At 41.1% G+C, this 19,323-nt stretch overlaps 2 long non-coding RNA genes across 10 annotated transcripts in view; both read right to left on the minus strand.

The window, feature by feature from the left end:
- Window positions 1–3,722, minus strand: part of LOC134553590 (uncharacterized) — a 62,724-nt gene extending 59,002 nt beyond the window's left edge. For all 3 annotated transcript variants that reach the window (XR_010081113.1, XR_010081112.1, XR_010081110.1), the window contains exon 1: window positions 3,008–3,722. This is a non-coding gene — a long non-coding RNA (uncharacterized LOC134553590). The remainder of the gene's footprint in view (window positions 1–3,007) is intronic.
- A 13,100-nt stretch (window positions 3,723–16,822) lies between these two features.
- LOC134553602 (uncharacterized) overlaps window positions 16,823–19,323 on the minus strand; it is a 117,158-nt gene continuing 114,657 nt past the window's right edge. For all 7 annotated transcript variants that reach the window (XR_010081115.1, XR_010081117.1, XR_010081119.1 and 4 more), the window contains one exon: window positions 16,823–17,616. This is a non-coding gene — a long non-coding RNA (uncharacterized LOC134553602). The remainder of the gene's footprint in view (window positions 17,617–19,323) is intronic.

The following is a 19,323-nucleotide window of genomic DNA, read 5'->3' on the forward strand; positions in this document are numbered from 1 at the left end:
GGGTAGCCAGGGGTACCCAGAAGTATAAATCAGCCTATACAATTCATCATCTGAATTCTCTCTGCCACTGGTGATGTAAGGTACTTGTGAAAACACTGTGAAGAAAAAGACCAGACTTCATCAGTGGCCAAAGGTATGTGGCAAACACCACGCTAGGACTAAAACAACAGGAAGGCCTTCTCAGACCATCCCTTTCAGTGCCACCACATTCAGGCTGCTCAGTGGTAGTCTAATATAGGAACCCCCACTACAGTGGCATCTAAGGTCAATAGGCAAAGAGTGATTCAGACTTCTAGTCAGCAGAAGCCACGATGCATCAAGCAGGCAGGACTGACTTCTCTACATGCCTGACTTCGGTACCAAGATGACTTTTCTTTCTGCTGACTGCACAGGAAGCCAAGGTCTAGCAATTTGGCAAGGTGTGCAGAATTGCTCACCAGTCTCTTGACCTGGCACACTGTCCTTGCTCCTGTTTCATACTGGGCAACAGGAATACAGCTCCCACTTTCTAGCTCCCAGCACCATTGCTGCTGTGTGGAATATACAAACACATTCTTGTGTGGTGCTTTTTATGTGTACATCAGGAGATGGCTTTGTTGGGACCCCCATTTTAGAGGCAAGATGCTGACTGCCTTACTAGAGAGAGTAAGCAGAGAAGAATAAAAAGGTTATATTTTAATGTAAAGCACACTGAGTGTTAAGTCACTTAGTGTAGTCCAAATTATGGACCAGTTTTCCCAAACGCTGATTTGGAGACCACTGATGATTTAATCTCCTGCAGTGTATCAGGGTGTGCCAGTGATCTGGAGAATGTTTTCATGCAAGTACCTAATCATCCAGACACTTTCAGCTGCCAAAAAACCGGAATTAACTGACAGTCAAATCAATTCAAGTGGAAGACCACAATCTTGGAAAAGAACTTACATCAAAATAAATATTTTTGCAGATATTTTCTAGCATGCCTGGCCTAAAATGCCCCATAGGCAATAATTCCTAAGGTGTATTGTTATTTTTGTTCTCAGATAAAATGTTAATAGCCAAGTGGATATGAAGTTACTACTTACAAATCTCTGGAGAACTGGTGTTTTGATTCATACACTTTGGTCCTCTGTCCAGAGTATACTAATTTATTTTCTCACTTGAAATTGGAGGTAGCTTCCTACATCACAGTATTTGGATTCATACACAGCTAAACCTTTCTGTGTATCAGGGAATTCAGATTCCAAGATTTCAGTAGATAACTGCGTATGGAAAAAGAGCAGTATATCATCTCATTGTATACATGCAGACCAAAACAATGAGACTTCTCAAGCACTCCACACTGTGTATAAAATAAAAGTCATTAAGGAATTTGTTTATAAGTGTGTTAAGCATTTTCTAGGCAGGCGGTGAATAAATCCACTTTACCACTTCATGGCTTTACAAAGAAGCCCATCCATTAACATGGGAACCCTCTTGTTTGCATTTCTTAACAGCTGACATTTGTACCTTTCCAAGGAAAGTGAAGGGCATCTCATTGCCTCATTGTTTAAATCAGTGTGAAAATAATGGGGATGATAGGGAATTGGAGCTAATTTCCTTTGTCTCCTATTCAGCAGATAATGGTGGTATGTGTGGGATGCTAAAGGCCAGGCAGAGGAGGTGACCTGAAGATGACTTTATTCTTATGAGGTTTATCAAAGGCTCCTGTCAGTCAAATGCCTGCTGAGAGATTGGGGACTGGCCATCTGGTCCAAAGTTAATCAAAGAGGAAAAAAGGAAAGTGAGGAGGTGAAAAATCTCCCTGTCAGCTTTGTGGAAGGTGGAGGGAGAGGCAGACAGAAGAGGGAACTCTTGTGCTCCAACAGCCCAGCACCCAGACTTAAAGGGTGCAGAGAAGACACGTAGCAGAGTGGGGTGCAGGAGCAGCAGGGAAAGGGAAAGATACCATTGCTTTGAAATTTCCCTGGGATGATCCCACACCAGCTTTAAGAGGGAAGCCTGAAGGTCACTGCTGCTGTTAGCCATGCAGAGCAGAGGCAGAATTATTTCACTTGTCCTCAGAAAAAAAGGGGGAGTGACTGACTCACAGTAGGAAACCAGTGTAATATAAAGCACAGGGTTTTCTGTCACAGAGCCAGACTTCCTTCCTCTGAGTTTTGCCTGTTGCAGGCAGGAGCAAGAGGTACAGCCATGCCACCTTCACGTCCTGCAGATTCAACCATACCCCACTCCTCACCTTCTACCCCCTCCACCCACTAGGCTCAAAACCAGGTATCCTGCAAGCACTACCCACATCATTGGCATAGTTTGTCCATAATGGCTTTTCTGTCAATACTGACACACATGCATTTTTGCACTGTGCATAAGCTAAGAGGTATAGAGCTGGGATTTACCAACAAACAACTTGGTTTATGCTGGGCATCACACAATGCTTGTACTTGAAAGTGAAGGCACCAATCAGATAACTAAAATACTGTTTAAATGTGTGTGTGTGTTATGCAAAAATACATTTCTTCACCAAAGATGCATTCTGAAGTAAAACACCAGAGTATGACAGCCTGATTTCCATAACTAGCCCTGTTCAGCTGCTCAAATCAGCTAAATAGAGACATATTTTTAAAACTACAAACGTCCAGATTGTGAATCCCTCCTCCATGCTGGCAAGTAGTCATGCTAATGAGTAGTCTCCTTGACTCCAGGGGAAAAACTCTTGCCAGCAAAGGTTTCACAATCTCAGCCCTAAACATTTCTGAAATGATTAATCAATGTGAACTAACTTAAAACAAAACAGAAAAAAAAAAAAAAAAAAAAAAAGAGGAAATAAGGGAAGGGTTTTTTTAAGGGCTGCAGATTAAGGCTGAGCATTAAATGTGTTCATGGAATTAGCAGAGCAAGGGATGAATGTGCTTCCTGTAGTGTACACACACACACACTAACACACACACACACAGAGGGTCCTCCCCCAGGACAGAAACAACCTCAACCAAAGAGAATGAGAACAAAAGAGTTTGGCTGCTTCATATACCTGGGGGTGGGACTTGCTTGTCCATTAAGTTTCCATTTTGCGTCTTCCTCAGGTCGAGGTCCAGTCAGGCTCCCATGGAGAGGAACATATGGAAAACAGTGGCAACAAGTTCTGCTCTGCCTGCAGCTTTGCTGAGCTGAATCTCCTCCAATGCCCTGTTTGGGAGCATCACTTTGCATGGCCAAGTGCTACAAAATAGAGCTGAGAATAGTGAGAGTAGACTCAGACAGGACTTAAAAACTAAATCTTTACAAAGCACCTAACCAAAGGAGCCTCTGCTGAACAGAGGATTTCAATCAAGGATATACAGCTCTGTCTGTACATACACAGTATAAACACAACTATACACTCACTGCTTGCTGCCCTCCTATTTTTATTGAATTTTTAAAATAGTAAGCAACCTGCTGCACACTAGGCAGCCCAAAACAGGCACAGCCAAAAATGAACAAGGGTGGATAGATATCGGGACATCTAGAATTTTCTTGCTACTAATATCTGATGTGACCCTTTTGCACGGCAGTAACAGTCAGCGAACAATCTCGTAGGTATCAAACATGCACTCTGCTCTTACATACCCCAGCCTGCACTTACTCTGTAGTGAACTGCTTTACCTGAGCTGTGATGACTTCAGAAGGAAGGGAGTTGATAGCACTAAGGGTTCTTTTTCATTTTTGTTTTTATCTGCACAGCTCTAGGTCTCAGAGAGATATGACTAAGAAAATTATCTTTCCCAGCTCCTGGAAACAAGATGTAGCCATTTGGATCCCAAGGTAAAAACAAGCATCAGCATGTCTGAAATTCTCTACCGGCTACAATTAAAACTCACAAGCAACTACGACACTGCTTCTGTCTTTATGACATGAAACATGCAGATATTTAGAAATGGGCTGACAGAAAATTCAGCAAGGAAATTTCACCAGAAACCTTCTATCCCCTGGAAAAATTAGGTAATTTGATCAGGCAGCAAGCCATTATCATAATATTTATTATTCCCCTTGCCCAGTTGCCGTTGGATCTCCCAGAAGAAAAAAGCTTTAGGCTTACCTGTGTCTGGCATGGATCCCTAGTCTAACACATTGGTTGAATACACAGGCATGAACATGCTGTCATCAGCATGTCCTCCTCCTTCTTGTGGGCTTGAAATAATTCAATATGCCAAATTAGACAGTGCCCTAAATCAATCAGTAACTCTGTTTCCATCAGTGGCGGAGACTATTTCCAAAAGCAGGTAGGAGATTTAGCTACCTAACCCTAAACTGATGGAAGATAAGGGACCACATCCCCTTGAAGACACTGAGAACATCGAACTGTGCTCTTTCCCCCTCACTTTTCACAACTCCCATATTTCTAGTTAGAAATCACATAATTGCAAATTTCACAATGTTAAGTAATTTCTGAAGGACTTTTTCAACTTCTCTGTTATACTTCATGGTCAACAGCATGCATGCTGAATATATGCTTTAATGATAGCCACAGCAATTATTCACCCAGAAACAGTTTTCTTTCAAACACTTCAGAATAGTAAGGAGTTGGAGGAGGGAAGTTATCAGCACTAATACAATTTATTAGACAAACCCTATGTGGATGCCATGGCAGGTCTGCTATCAAGGCAAAAACCTTCAGGCTTTTTACATCCCATAATCCAAATGAAAGCCTGCTTTTGCAGATACCCTGCAGTTCATGAATCACTGGCTGTAGCATACAAAATCCCCTATTTAAGTAATTACTGTACAATAGACAAATCTGCACAGTGGCTGATGTTATAGAAAATATTCCAAGGCAGTCTCAAAACCACAACATATTAAAAAAAAACCTCAACTGGAAACAAGTGTCTTTCAGTAAGCATATATTGTGAAATAGAGGATGCTGTGATCTAATAATATTAGGCCTGTCCTGGGGACTGGAAAAGGTCTAGCAATAGAAGAACCCAAGCCAGTTATGGACACTGAATGGCTCCTGGCTCTAGACACTCTCTTCTATTTGTTTTAACTCAGACTCCAATACACCCTCAAGTGCCTGATTTTTACATAATTGGATGGTTCTACTGTTGCCAACTGAATTTTCAATCACCAAAGAATACAGAATCATCTCAAATCCATGCATTGCCTGAATAATGGGCCGGGCTTCCTGGCTACCATTTATTCAGCAGTAGGAACAAAAATCCAGTTTTTAGGAAGATACCAAACCTAAATCCTGGTCTTGGCCATGCATTGCCTTGGTAATGGAGCTGGCTTCCACATCTTCATCAGAATGAACTAAAAACCATGGTATATTAGAAAGACAACAAAATTTCACCCCAGTCTTATCTCTGTATTTGGTTCTGATTTATCCCCACACCTCGAAAGTTCAGCTTCCTCATCAGCAACAAGGAAGATAGGTTTTCTTTCACAAGGAGCCCTTATTTGCCTAATTTTGGTTTCATCTGTGGATGAATTACTTCACTAAAGCTTGTACCCTTCAGCTACTCTGTAAATCAGACTTGGAGTGACAAGCAGATGGCATTTTGCCAAGTCACTTCCAGAGCCGACCAGCAATGTTCAGTCATACCCACATAATCAGAAAACAAACAAAAAAGGATAAAGAAGGGCAGAACTGTGTTACAATTTACAGTGCATGATGAATATGTTCAATTTGGATTAATTATAAAACACATTCTATTCACCTACTTACAATTTAAGATCTGGCAAATGGCACAGCAGAAAAACAATCTGAACTGGAAAATACTACTTTAATTGCAAGACTACTGACTTTCCTCTTCCTTTCAAAGGAAGTACACAGTCCTTCTTCAGTGAAAGCCATGGCTTTGAAAATGTTGATCCTAATCAGACTTAGCATTTTCAGAAATCTCCTGTACCTCCCACAATGTCCAAGGTTTATTACATACTTTATTTTCTTGTTCTTGGTGCAAGAAATCTGCAGGACAGTTGGAATTTGGTTTGCAAAAATAAAAATTACAGTGGTCCACGAAACAGAAGGTCAATCAATGTTTTGGAAGTGCTTTATGAACTGGAAATCTCTCTCCAAAGTATTTCACTACAGCCCAATAAAACATTATATGGTGGCAGAATTTTATCCTTTTAAAGTTGGCAATGCTTTCTTCACCAAAAAGTAAGTTTTGTTCAGGTTTAATTTGCTTTCTGTGCTCCTCTCAAAATCAATATAATCACTCCAGTGCACTTTGACCAGTTCCTGAGATAATGTAAATTAAGTGACCCACAGCAACCAAGGCACAAACACCAACTACACAGCAAAAACGTGGAGGGACAGCAATTACCAGCAAAAAAGCAAAATCTGGCAAAGGCTGTCTGTGTTAGGTTAGTGTGGAGCTCCCAGGCAGGCTGTTAAATCAGGCATAAGTTTTTGTTTGAAGGAAGGCAGAGCTCTGATGCAGAAGGCTTTTCTGGATTAGGTCTGCCTTTTTGCTACAAGCATCAATCACAAAGAATGCAAGCGGTTTAAGACAGTGAAGAGTTTGGCAGAAATTTGGACTGCTCTCTATGTGGGATGTTGTGGTTCCTCCAGCTGCAATTCCCTAGGATGCATTTCACCTAGCCAACACCTGACAGGAAATATTTAGGAGGTTATAAGTCTTCTTTAGAAGAAAATTACAGCAGAAAGAAGTCCAATATAACAACGAAAACATGAAAAAAACCCCTTTCTCACAGTTTGTGTTCTGGATGCCTGGCTGAAATCCTGGCTCTATAAAAAGTCTTTCATTGTGCACTTCCAGGATGCCAGGTTTGTCAACGCCTAGCTAGCTTTCATATATATTTGACCTACTACGTTGCCTAACATCATAGTCAAAGAATACTAGATTCAATCTCATCATAGAATACTAGATTCTAGCACAATCAAAGTGTGAGAAGAAACACGGTACACACTGAGATGGTTTACACAGCCCAGTGCACCTCAGGAGGCAGCCATTTTATGTACAAAGGTGTCCCCATCCTTGTCATTTATTGGCTTTATTTGAGAGAGGCAGGGAGGGAGAACTTTGAGAGCATTTTTTGACACAGTTGATGCTGATCTTATTTTTCTGCAAAGAGTTTTAGCAGCTCAATAGATTACCAAGATTTGAGATTCAAGGATCACATTGCTACAGCATGACAACTGTTTTGTTTGCTGTAACAGAGACACAGTTGTACCACGACTGTTCCACAGTATCTAATCAACCCTTTTCATACACATATAGGTTACTTGGAGGCTTTAATTTAAAGAACAGAACGAAATATCCAGCCTTATGAAAAGGGTAGTTGTGGTTGTCATACAGATGTTTTGCTGAAAAACCTGAACTCCCAAAGAAAATCAGAAATGTGGGAACGAATGGGTACAGCCTATTCACTCCTACCATTCCATGTCAGTTTAACAAACCCATTGCTGTCAAAATTGAAGCAGTATCAACAGATAAGACAGTCAGTGTCATCTTCCCATCTTCTTATCATCTAAGCCCAAGAAACAGAAACTAAAGTTTTAAAAGCTGGCATTTTTTTTCCCCAAGGCATGTCCAATGCCTAATATGAGCCCATTTCCTGTGTTCCTGGTCAAACTATCCATGTGAATGAGCACTGGAGTGAGTGTCCATCCTGGCAGGGTAGATGAACTCATAGAACCACGACTGAGATTAGAATATAGCTTCCAGAAAAAAACTGACATTAATCTATATATTTTTTTCTTGTACTTCCTGTTAGTCCTCACCCTTCCAAAGTACAGAGAATGAAAAGATCATCAGAAGAAAGTAACATAAAATAAAAGGAAAAAAGTCACCATGGTTCTGTAATTATTTGGAATATTCTATGTAGCCACCAAAGTCAAGCAGGGATCTTTGATCTATTGTGCTGTATTATGTGACTTGAAGAAAATGAGATGGGAAGGTAAATATACAAAGTAGGATTTAGCAAGATGCTGAGTGAAGAGGGACAAAACCCCTTTTTATGGTTGTCAGGAAAAAGGAGGGTGACATTCTTATGGAGTTAGAAGGAGGTCAATAAATCATCATCCTTATCTTGCAAACAGAGCCTGTGACTTCAAAAATTAGCTCATTTATTCTGCACAATTAAATTTATTGAAGTGTGACAGAAAAAGTTTAGCAGTCGCTGATGCAGAAAGGCAGCAACAACGGAGGCAGGCAACTGACTGAATGACACAATTAGTTGATTTTCATTTTATTTATCAATATAATTATTGAATTGTATTCATCTTATTTCACAGATTTTTACCATTATTAGAGCCCAGGCCCCAAGGGAAAGAATTAGTTCAAATTTTCAGTCTAACTTAATGTGATTATCAAGCTGGTAATAAAAGAAAAGTTCTATAAAGTGCTACACAATCTTGTATTCAATGTCACCCCACCATCCAGCTCTGGAATCCAGAAACCTTTCACATAAAAGCGGTAAATTGAATGTGAATTGTGAATGTCCTACCTTCCCCAGATGGCAACCGAACCTGTGTTTGCAGGATCCCATCTTGAGGTGACCTTAAAGGAGCCAAGATTCTATCTGAGTTTTAAACGCAAGTATATTTTTCTTTCTCAAAAAAACCAAACCAAACCAACCCCAAAAATCCACAAACCCCCCCCCCAAAAAAAAAACCCAAAAAACCCCAACCAAACAAACAAAAAACAAAACAAAACAAAAACAAAACAAAAACCCCCAAACCAACAAACAAACAAAACACAAAACAAAACAAAAAACCAGAAAAAAACCCCAAAACCCAACCAAAAAAACCCCACCACACACACACACACACATACAAAATCCCCAAACAAAACAAAACAAAACCCATAAAAACCTCAAACCCCGCTCCCCACAAGCCAAAAAACCCACCAAACCTCCAAACAAACAAAATCTCCAACTAAACCAAAACCAACCCATCAATGAAAAAATCCCCAAAACTAGAAAAAAAACCATTGCATCATCTTTGGCCCCACCCCTATGACAAGGTTCAGTAAACATATTTGTAAATGCTGTGAAAACAGTGCAGGAATGTTGGTGAAAGTCTGCCATGGCAGAGGAACAGTGCACGAGTATGGTTCATATGCAAAATTACCACACTGGCCATTTTGAGACACACTGAAAAAATATAATTCCAAAACTTCTGACAAGTTTTTTTAAACAAAATACAATAAAAACTATTTATAAATTAGAGAGGTTAACAAAAATAATTTTCGTCTTGTCCAGCCCAGTTTAAAAGCAACTCGACTACTCTAAGTTGCTCTGGCTCACTTCTTGGCATACCTTCCTGTCAATCACCATGTCTGCTTTGGTTTTAAACTTGTAAGAGACAGAATAAGAAAGGCTGGACCTGACTCATGCACATATTCCACCATTGCTTTCTACATACATAAAGAATCAGGCATATGTTCAGCAGTAAGCCATATAATAATTCATATCCTTTCTCACAGGTTCAGGAAATTAGACCACATGCTATTGCAAGTCTCTAACTTTTCCAATGTTTTGAAAGATTATTTCCATTGCAACTAGCTTATTCAGTTTTACCCTCCACTTACCATTCCATAAAAATTAATTTTATTTGCTCTCAGAAAAAGACGTACGGGTCATTTTTTTCTAAATGTTGGTCAAAGTGTCATGGAGCATTGCCTAAAGCATTAAAAAATGGAAAAGGTCCAACATAATTCTATGGCATAATTAATAAGAATGAATATTATTACTTATGATCACTGAGTGATTTTGGGTGTTAGGAGACTTCCAGAATTCCCACTGACTGTGTCATGTCTGTGTAGGTTCAGACTACATTTTGGGAATTTAGTGTACTGACTTCTTCAGAACTGAGCAGGAAGAGAAGTTTGTGTCTGTAAAACATATAAATTATTAGTGCTAATAAACTGGATCTCACTGGGACTATTTGACTAAAATTTGATGTTCGTTATCTAAAGAAAAAGGGATCAAATGAAAGAAAACCGTATGTTTTCCTTTGTAGCTTTCTTTGGGGCAAAGCCTGGAAAGTTGCCTTTCCATTTATGAAGAATTACATGCCCCACTGGGACCTGGAGTTGATGGGAACCATTCCACAGCAGTACCATGCAGTGAGCTGCCCACCTCCAGAGAGGCAGGAACAGCAGATGAGCCTTCTCTTTAGCACTAGAAAAGATAAAACAAAGGGGCAGGTGGGTACAAATAGGGGTCAAAGGACAGAAAATAATTTAAATTGTTTAATTGACTGAAGATATTTCCACTGTGGTCAAGACAAGCAGAATCTTTACTGCTTTTGTTTATACTTGGCTTAAATAGAAGAGAAGAGAATACCCTCAAGCATCATCTTCCTGCCATCTCTGCAGAATTCAGCAAGGCTCTCATCAGCTGGGAGGAGCAGCATATGAGCACAGGAAGCAGGCTTCCAGTGTTCAGTAGGGAGTATTCAGCAGTTCAATAACTACTATGTCAGACTTCTATGGTACTTTTCATTCCAATAACCTCAAATCATCTTGCAATGAAAGACCTTTCTTGTGTTGTGAGATCCCAATTCAGCAGGTAAACGTGCCTTATCCAGAGCCCCTCCAAAGAAAGAATTTTGAACAAAAAATGACTGTATTTTACTGGAATATACGTGAGAAATCCTAATTTCTCACAGAAGTATCAAGGCTGAAAGAGACCTTGAATGTTGTTTAGTCCAGCTGTCAACCCAGCAGCACCATAGTTACCTCCAAACCCAATCCCCACCTGCCACAAGTCCCTCCAACACTTCCAGGGGTGTGCCTTCACCACCTCCCTGGGCAACTTTATTCAAGGCTTAGCCACTCTTTCAATGATTTTTTAATTTCTAATTTCTAGTTGGAGCCCCCCTGGTGCAACTTAGGGCTACCTCCTCTTGTTCTTTCACTTGACACGTGGCAGAAGTGATGATCCCCACCTCACTACAACCTCCTTTCAGGCAGTGGTAGAGAGCAATGAAGTACCCCTGAACCTCCTTTTCTCCAGACTCCCTCAAACAGTCCTCAAAAGACAGGTTTTCTAGACCCTTCACCAACTTCTTTGCCCTACTTTGTACATGCTCCAGACCCTCAATGTCCTTTTTGAAATGAGGTGCCCAGAACTGAACACAGATTTTGGTTCATGGCCTCACCAGTGCTGAGTACAGGGGACAGTCACTGCCCTGGTCCTGCTGGCCAAACTATTGCTGACACAGGCCAGGATGCCACTCATTGGCCTTTTGGCAACCCAGGTACACCCTGGTTCATGTTCAGTGGCTGTCAACCAGCTTCCCCATGTCCCTTTCTGCTCTCTCAGAGTGACAGCTCTCAAGCCACTATGCCCAAATCTTGTAGTGCTGACTTGGATTCTTGTGAGTCAGGTGCAGGAACTGTCACTTTGCCTTATTGAAGGTCACACAGCTGGCCCCAGGCCATTGATCCAGTCCATTGAGACCTCTCTATACAGCCTTCCTGCCCTACAGCAAACCAACAGTCCCACCTAACTCAATGTTGTCTGCGAACTAACCGGGGGTGCTTGGGGAACTTGTCCAAATCATCAATAAAGATGTTAAACAGGACCAGCCCCAATGTTGACTCCTGTGGAACACCACTGGCAATCTGCTGCCAAATGGATTTAGTTCCATTCAGCACCACTCTCTGGGTCAGACCATCCAGCCAGTCTTTCACAAATTGGACTGACTATTGGTCGAACACAATCACCATTAAATGGATGACATAAATCCATTTTCCCCTGCCCACTGCATCCTTGTAGGGATACCTTCTATCCTGGTTTCATTCAACTCAGTCTTTGGACCAGAGCAGTCCATGCATAACCAGTCCTGGTCCTCATGAAGATGCTTCTTCCCATCCCAAAGACACTTAATTATGAATCTACTTCTTGCTTTTATTCATTATGTCCCAGCCTGTTCACTGGAAGCCTCTTTTACTGAGCGGTTGCTCCTTCCTGCCTGCCATACCCTACCTCTTCTATCTCATCATCTCTATCTCATCTCCTATGTCAAGTCGTCTCCTCCTTGACACTTCGTGGATAAAAAGGGTAGAAGGAACCATCCTCATCTTACAAGGGCTGCAGTTGAGTCAACAATATCTTACTAAAAAGAAATCTAAACTCTAAACTGAGAATAAATTAAACACACACTATCAGTTGAACCTTGGCATTATCCTAATTTTTCAGTTGGGAAACAGGAGCAAGGAAAAGGAAACATCTAAGATAATAAAAAATTAGTGTGAGGCCTCTAACTTCCTGGGTGCCTTGACCAATTCTCCAACTTGACTGGTTTATATGGCATGTCATAAAAATTTAGATGAGTCCATTTTAAAGTCTTCCATGTCCTGGCAATGCTCAGAGAACTTACCCACTCACAGAAATGTTAAGGCCAATGCTTTGGCCCTAATTAATCTGATGTACAACATTGCATCTTAAAAATGTCAAAAGCCTAGAGGATGCTTTTGTCCACCCACAGCAATCAACAATGCTTTGTTTCTCTCTATTTCTCAAAATAAAAACTTCACCAGGCCAGTTTTGTTCAGGGATTAATTTGATTTTTGACCGATTTCACAGCCTCCCCAGTTTAACCCTGTGGACTGCTGTATAACCGTCAGCCTTTGAGCTGACTTTTCATTCCAAATCAATGTTTTCTAAATAATTATTTACCCATGAACTGGTCATAGAGGCCCTATGGCAATGTTTTCCTCCCCCTTCCATATGCAGAATCATTACTCAAAAGGGCAATGTGCCTTAGGTTTCCAGACTGCTCACCAATTCATCTTTTCTTTAAGCCACATTATGCACAAGCATTAATGTGCAGCACCAAATCCAGAGAAAGCCTGTCCAACTCACAGAGGAAACAAATTAATTGAATACCATCAATGAGAACAAAGTGCAGAGGCACCCTGAGTGTGTGAAGTTCCTGAGCCTCTCCTAAGCTTTTCAACTAACGGGCTCAGGCAACACTAAACAGCAGTTCTGAAATTGCACATGAAGCAGTACCACGAAATTTCATTTTTCTATGTACAAGTTTTCTTATACAAAAAGTGAAGATTTACCAGCCAGCCTAAAAATCCAGCATTCCAGTGCTACAGGAGGCTGCCAACAGGAATTTTTCCAGACCTGAAACTGGGCAAACAGGAGGAAAGGGAGAAGATCACAGAGGTGAGTCCATGGCATGAAGACATGTAGTCAAAGTATTAGAGTTGCACAGTGTTTTAGGGTGAAGGAACCCACTCTTCCATATGGTTTCTGCTGGATTGAGTAACACCTCCGCTCAGACCTGCCCTGAATTCAAACACCAAACAAAATTCCCTTATAAGAAAGTTCAAGTGCTACAAAAGATGGCTCAGTTCTGTCAACTCCATCATCCCCGCCAGTGTTCTGGCCACCAAATTCTTTGCAGTGTCTCTCAAATTATAAACAGCTCAGCAAGACAGATCTGACCTTCACCTAGGCTGAGTTTAGTTGGTATAAGGGCTGGTTGCTGCTCCTTCAAAGCTGGTAACCTGGCCATGGCAGTGGGCTGTATGTGAAAGGGACAATAATTGGAGCTGACGTATGTTAGAGTGATCAGGTAGCAGGGCCAAAACCCGAGTTCATGACTCTTCTCCTTGGCTCTGATGAGACTGTGCAGAGTAGGACCTGCTCAGGGCTTCTGTCACCACTTACACAAAGTTTCACAAGGAATAAGACACATGATTATGGCTAAAAGTCAGATCCTGAAGGAAATGAGGAATAAACTGTGGCAAATGGAACATTGAAATTCTCTGGGGGAAGGGGTGTTTAGTCCTGTGCCTAACTGCAAACAACATAAATCAACAGAAATCAAAGAAAATATTCCTTCTCCCAGCTCCCAAAACCTTTGAACAGTAGGAGACCCACCAGTCTAAGGTTAAACAAAAAAATGAGAGGAGTGATTAGAGTGAGGGAGTATGTCAGCACATGGACTTTGGAAGAGGCAATGCTGTATCTGACAGCCATTAGTTGCCTTTATACGGTGCAAGATGTCAGAACACTGGGGCTTCCTCTTTGCAGCTCAGTCACCAGAAGTGGGTGGTCAGCAGAGCACCCTGTTGCTGAGCAAAGAGATTACCAACAGGACAAGAGTCAAGCTCTCCACATCTGTGTGTGGTGGGAAGGCACGGCATAAGCAGAAAGCAGTCCAGACTGGTTATATTTATTTTTCCCCTGGGGACAACCAGAGCTGCCCAGAGATTGTGCAGCCTCCTTGGAGGTTTTCAAGGCCCACTTAGACAAAGCTTTGAGTAGCCTGGTCTCATCTTATTGCAGATCCTGTCTAGAGCAGAATGTTGGACTGAAGACCTCCAGAGATGTTTTCCATCCCAATTATCCTGTGATCATACTTCCTCTAATATTGTTTGCGTATGAACTGATTTTGTATCAGAAAAGAAAGCAGCTCTATAATTGGTAGCAAGGACTCTGTCTCAATACTGGAGTATTTGGGTTCTTCTGCCTTTTGTAATGGCCAATTAAGTACCACTACAACTACATTACAATTGAGATTACACTGCAATTGAGATTACACCTAGATGTCTAACACCTCTATTTTAATGTCCAATTTTGACTTCAATGTGTCAACAAGCCAGTACTTTTCAGAACAGAAAGTTTGCATGCTGAACGTACTACATCTAGTATGGTGTTTTGATATAGTGACCCATAATAGGAAAAAATACATGTGCAGGAAATTAATCTTCATCTCCTGGCACAGTTCAAACATCCAAGGTTCCATCAGACTCTTCCAGCTTAGCGCCATCTTCCTTTGCATTTCTAGGGGATGAGAACATAAGGAAATGCCATTCCTTTTACAGCTAAATTGTGCTATTACTCCAGCTACTTCTGAAATATTGGTACTGTTTGTTCTCCTAGCAGCAACTTTGAGATATTCAAACAGTCACATATTGCTCAGAGAAAATACAGAAGAAAAACAAGCCGAAATTTTGGTGGAGACCTTAATTATGAACATATAAGGATAAATACATTTTTCTTCATTAAGTCCAGAATGTCCAGCCTGTACAACACAGCAAGAATTTCTAACCCTTCTCAAGTAATGTCATTGATGCCAGATATTTAGTGCAATGATTTCAGCAGTGAATGTCAAATATCTTTCAAATATTTGCATGCTTCCTAGCTCCTAAACTGACAAGCTTTAATTTAAGTAGATATAAGTGAAATCTGCCACGGCACATGTCGGCTAAGATATTTAAATTATACAGGCCACAATGAGAAAGACACAGAGCACATGCAATCCTCATTAGAATCAGTGTGGCAGGGGCTCTTCTCATTACAGTTATTTAAACAATAAATTAATTAAAAACTCCTCAAAAAGCCCAAGCACTAAACTATTCAAGATGTGTGGGAAAAATGCCACAGTCTTGCAATCTGCTCCTCCTGGAAAAAATGGCTGTCCTCTCTTTTCATCTTCACTTCTCTTTTGCCTACAGATCTCGTGTGGAGTATAAAAGACATAACCAAGCAAATGGGGCAACCGAAAGTGTGAGGACATTAATTCCTGCATTGTACCTTTCTGCAAGCTCAGTAGACCCCAGAAGCCTAGGCAGTGGCAAACTGAACTGGGGGGCTCCTCAAGTTGCTAAAAGAATTATCTGCTCTTTCCAACATGAGTCTGTAGTATGTCATACCTCCCTCAGTCCATTCTCTTGTCTTTAGCCCATCCTTCAGGGATACAGTAAGCTTCATAGGACAGACACTATGCCCTTTTAAGTTTACTTTTCTCTGGAAAGCCATGCATGTATCTTTCTATCTTCTCTCCCCCACCCCAGCCTTTTGAGCCTGTTGGCAATTTCAAGCCAGTTACAAGAGGACTAGAAGATAAAAGATGAAATTCCATAAAATCTTGTGAAAGTAAGAAGGGAGGAAATGTAGTTCTTTTAGCAAAAGAGAGCTCTAAGAACTCTTTCACCATATTTTTAGTCACCAGAGAATCTCCAGAGGAAAGCACTTTGAGGAGTTTCCCGGCTGCAGGCAAACCTTGGAACAGAGCTCATATCTTCTTAGACACAGGTTAATCCAGTCACTAGATCCAAAGCCATGGAAAACCAGGCTTCTTATTTGCCACTCATTAATTCCAGCTATCAGGCCCTAACTCTAGGCCTGCTTTTGGGCCTAGAGTTGTTATGTCCAGCTGTCTGTTCAAGTCCATGGAGGACAAAGGACTGGATTTAAAGCTGCAGTTAGGTGCCCACAGTGCCACTTGGATAAGTGGAGAGGCCTGATAGCAGAGGATCTTCTGTCCCTCCTCTAACCACTCAGTTCTCCTCCAGAGCAGTTACTGAGGCACCTTTAATTCATGTGCTGAGCATGTCCAGAAATATAAATGTTTTGGCTACACTGGGCCAAACATCTTGGAGCCATCCTACCCCAGAAGGCGTTCGGAACTTATGAACTAGGTCCTCTAGTGCTGACATTCACTCAGCACATGGCTGGTGGAGAGGAGAAAGCCCTATTGAATCTGTCCTGCTAGACAGCAGCAGCAGCTCGGTTGCCAGGGTTTAGCAAGAGTGCACAGAGGGAGCTCTCCTTTTGGGATCTGGTCACTTTCTGCCCCAGGTGCCTCCATCCCAGGTAACATTCAAAATTATTCTCTCAGGCTGAAGCCAAGGAAACTGGGAATAACAGATGATGGTGATGACTAACTACAGATGTCCTGTTAATGCCCTGCTGAGATGATCAGCCAACAAATTTCCATCCAAATATAAGTGCCTAAGAAAGTGGAACATGTTAACCTCTCTCTACTGACAGAAGAGGCAATATAAACCATTAAACTTCTCTCTCTTACACAGGTACCTTTACAATCTGTCCTTCAGGCTCCAAAACATACATTTCAATCCTTTGAACTTGTAACAATTTTATTTTAATACAGACAAACTTGTTAGATTCAGCTGGGGTACATTTCAGAGTCTATAAATAGTGTTAATATATTTACGTTATAAATTTAGTGCAGAATTTCAAGTCTTACTTTTTAGACACCAAATGCTTTTAGTAGAAAGCTTTTTAGATAATAGGATCTTTCTTGTATTATGCATTCATAAATTTCTTTCAGTGATAGGGGTGAGTTGAAAGATCAGTTCAACCGCTGATTAGTTTCCTAATTAAGTTATTGTGTTCAAAGAGGGATAAATAAATACTAGTCACGATTTAAAGGGAAGCAAAAGTGGGTCACAGAACTTGAAAAGGCTGCCCAATGGAAAAAAAACAACAAAATGTTGCATTTTTCTCTGTGGAGAAGTGCTTTTGCAAGTAGCTGGTGCAATTTTTCTCCCTCTCAAGAAGTGGACTGTAAATGTTGCTCTGAGCTATCATGAAAAAGGGGTCAATCAGGGGTGTTTTGTAAGGTGGGGAATGAGATTTACAGCAACATAATCAGTTGGCCAGTTCATCATTACACACTACATGTGTCCTAAATTAGGAGAGCATGAGGCGGGTGGATACATTGTGCTGTTTCACGGGAAGCAATTTAAGCGAGTTGTTCTTGTTCCAGTTCTTTGAGACTCAACAACACATCTCCCAGGAATCTGTAAATCATCAGCAGGTGATATTGTTGGCTGTCATAGCACAGACAGGCAGAGCCAGCTACAACTTTTACCAGGCTTTTTTTCTGTTCTCGTTCTTAAAATTCTCCTTTCCAGGAAGCTGCAAAACAAACCACAAAACAGCAAAGTAGGACAGCACAAAACAAAATTCCAGAGATAAGAGGCATGCTGATAATATAGTCTTTGACATCTGTTTGGGAGCATTGCTGAGTTAAATATCAGTCCTTTACCAGATTAACATACGTATGCCTGCTCTCTCTCTGTGTTCACCTATGTGGCCTGTGTCAGTGCACTATCTGAACGCCCTGGGAAACACCAACAAATACACCCTCACAGCACCCTTTTGGGGTATCAAAATGTAGAGATTAACAGACTTCTCTGAGGAAAAATGTAAAATGCACGGCAGAGAAAGGCCCCCAGAATTCTGGTTCCACATAACCACAGCAGAAGCATCTATGTTACAGGGTCCCCCATCTATCTGGTACATAAAAGGTTGTTACGGATTCCTTCTGTGGCCACTGAGGAGGGAACTAGATTTACATCAAGGACAACTGTGTTGGGGAATCTTCTAACTGCAGAGAAATTAGATACTGAGACAGGATATTCACAGCAACACTTTTGAGTTGTCCTTCAAATAGGTTTTTGGAAAAGGGCTGATAAGTAATTCTCAGGGATGGGTCTTTTGAAAGATGGAATTGCTCTGCTGTGTTCTGTGCTGTGGACATGACAGCCTAGGGTATTACCTAGTTTGTTTTTCTGTCTTTAGCTTTGCAGTGCATATCAGGACTTGAGTGGTAGACAAGTAGTGATGACATTTACTATCACCATGGTAAAAGAGAAATGGGTTTAAGTCTACTGTGTCAGAAGATATATAAATTTATATTGCTCATGAAGTTAGAATAAACCAAATAGCTGCAGAGGACTTAGGACAGGCTCTCCCAGCAATGCTGAAGCACAGTCAGTGGGGCATGAGGGAACATCTCCATATAAAGAGACTAGGGCTCTGACATGAACTGTAGCGAGTATGTAAGGTGTGCTGAAAAAATAACTTTCAGGAATTCTTTCAGCAGCTGAGCAGTCAAAAATCTATGAAATGGAAAAGCAAATGAAATGGCCACATCTGCATGGAAGATGACATCTTATGGGTCCAACCCAAACCCTTTTTCTATCAACAGAGAACTTCCATCTGACTTCAGGAGCTTGGACTTGGCTTCCCCTTTACGAAAAGTGACCCAAACTTCATATTTTATAAGGGGCTGAATTCCTAGGGAATGCCAAGAAATTTAGCATCCTCCAGTGGAGTCTCTTGTTACAGCATACTTGTGTGGGATTTCTGAACATCTGGAAGCCTGTCCTGACCCAAAGTCATGGACAAATAGTGACTGCATAGATGCAGTCAGAGGGTTCTCAACTTTCTTTATGTGCACTCAGCAACTCACAGTGCCCAAGCATTAAAACGCAGGTATCACATTTCTGAGCTGGGCTCTCTGGTCAAAAATATATCTGTGCATAACCCCAGCCATCATTTTGCAGTACATCTTCCCCCCCTTCTTGTTTGAATGGGGTTTGCCTCTGCCCTCTTTATAGAGATAAAATTATTGAAACAGCTGACATAAAGCATGTGTTCTGAATTATTTATGTGTTTTTTAGGGGATTAAAAAAAAAAAGAAGAAGAAAAAAAGAAAAAAATGAACAAAAATACCAAGCATACCTGCCTATCTATGCAGCAGAAATGGAGAGGATCTGGGAAAAAATACAGCCTGGCTCAAAACCATGGCTTGTATTCTGTGAGGCAAATACCTGTTAC

Source organism: Prinia subflava, chromosome 1 (assembly GCF_021018805.1).
Source record: "Prinia subflava isolate CZ2003 ecotype Zambia chromosome 1, Cam_Psub_1.2, whole genome shotgun sequence".
NCBI classification, from domain to species: domain Eukaryota; kingdom Metazoa; phylum Chordata; class Aves; order Passeriformes; family Cisticolidae; genus Prinia; species Prinia subflava.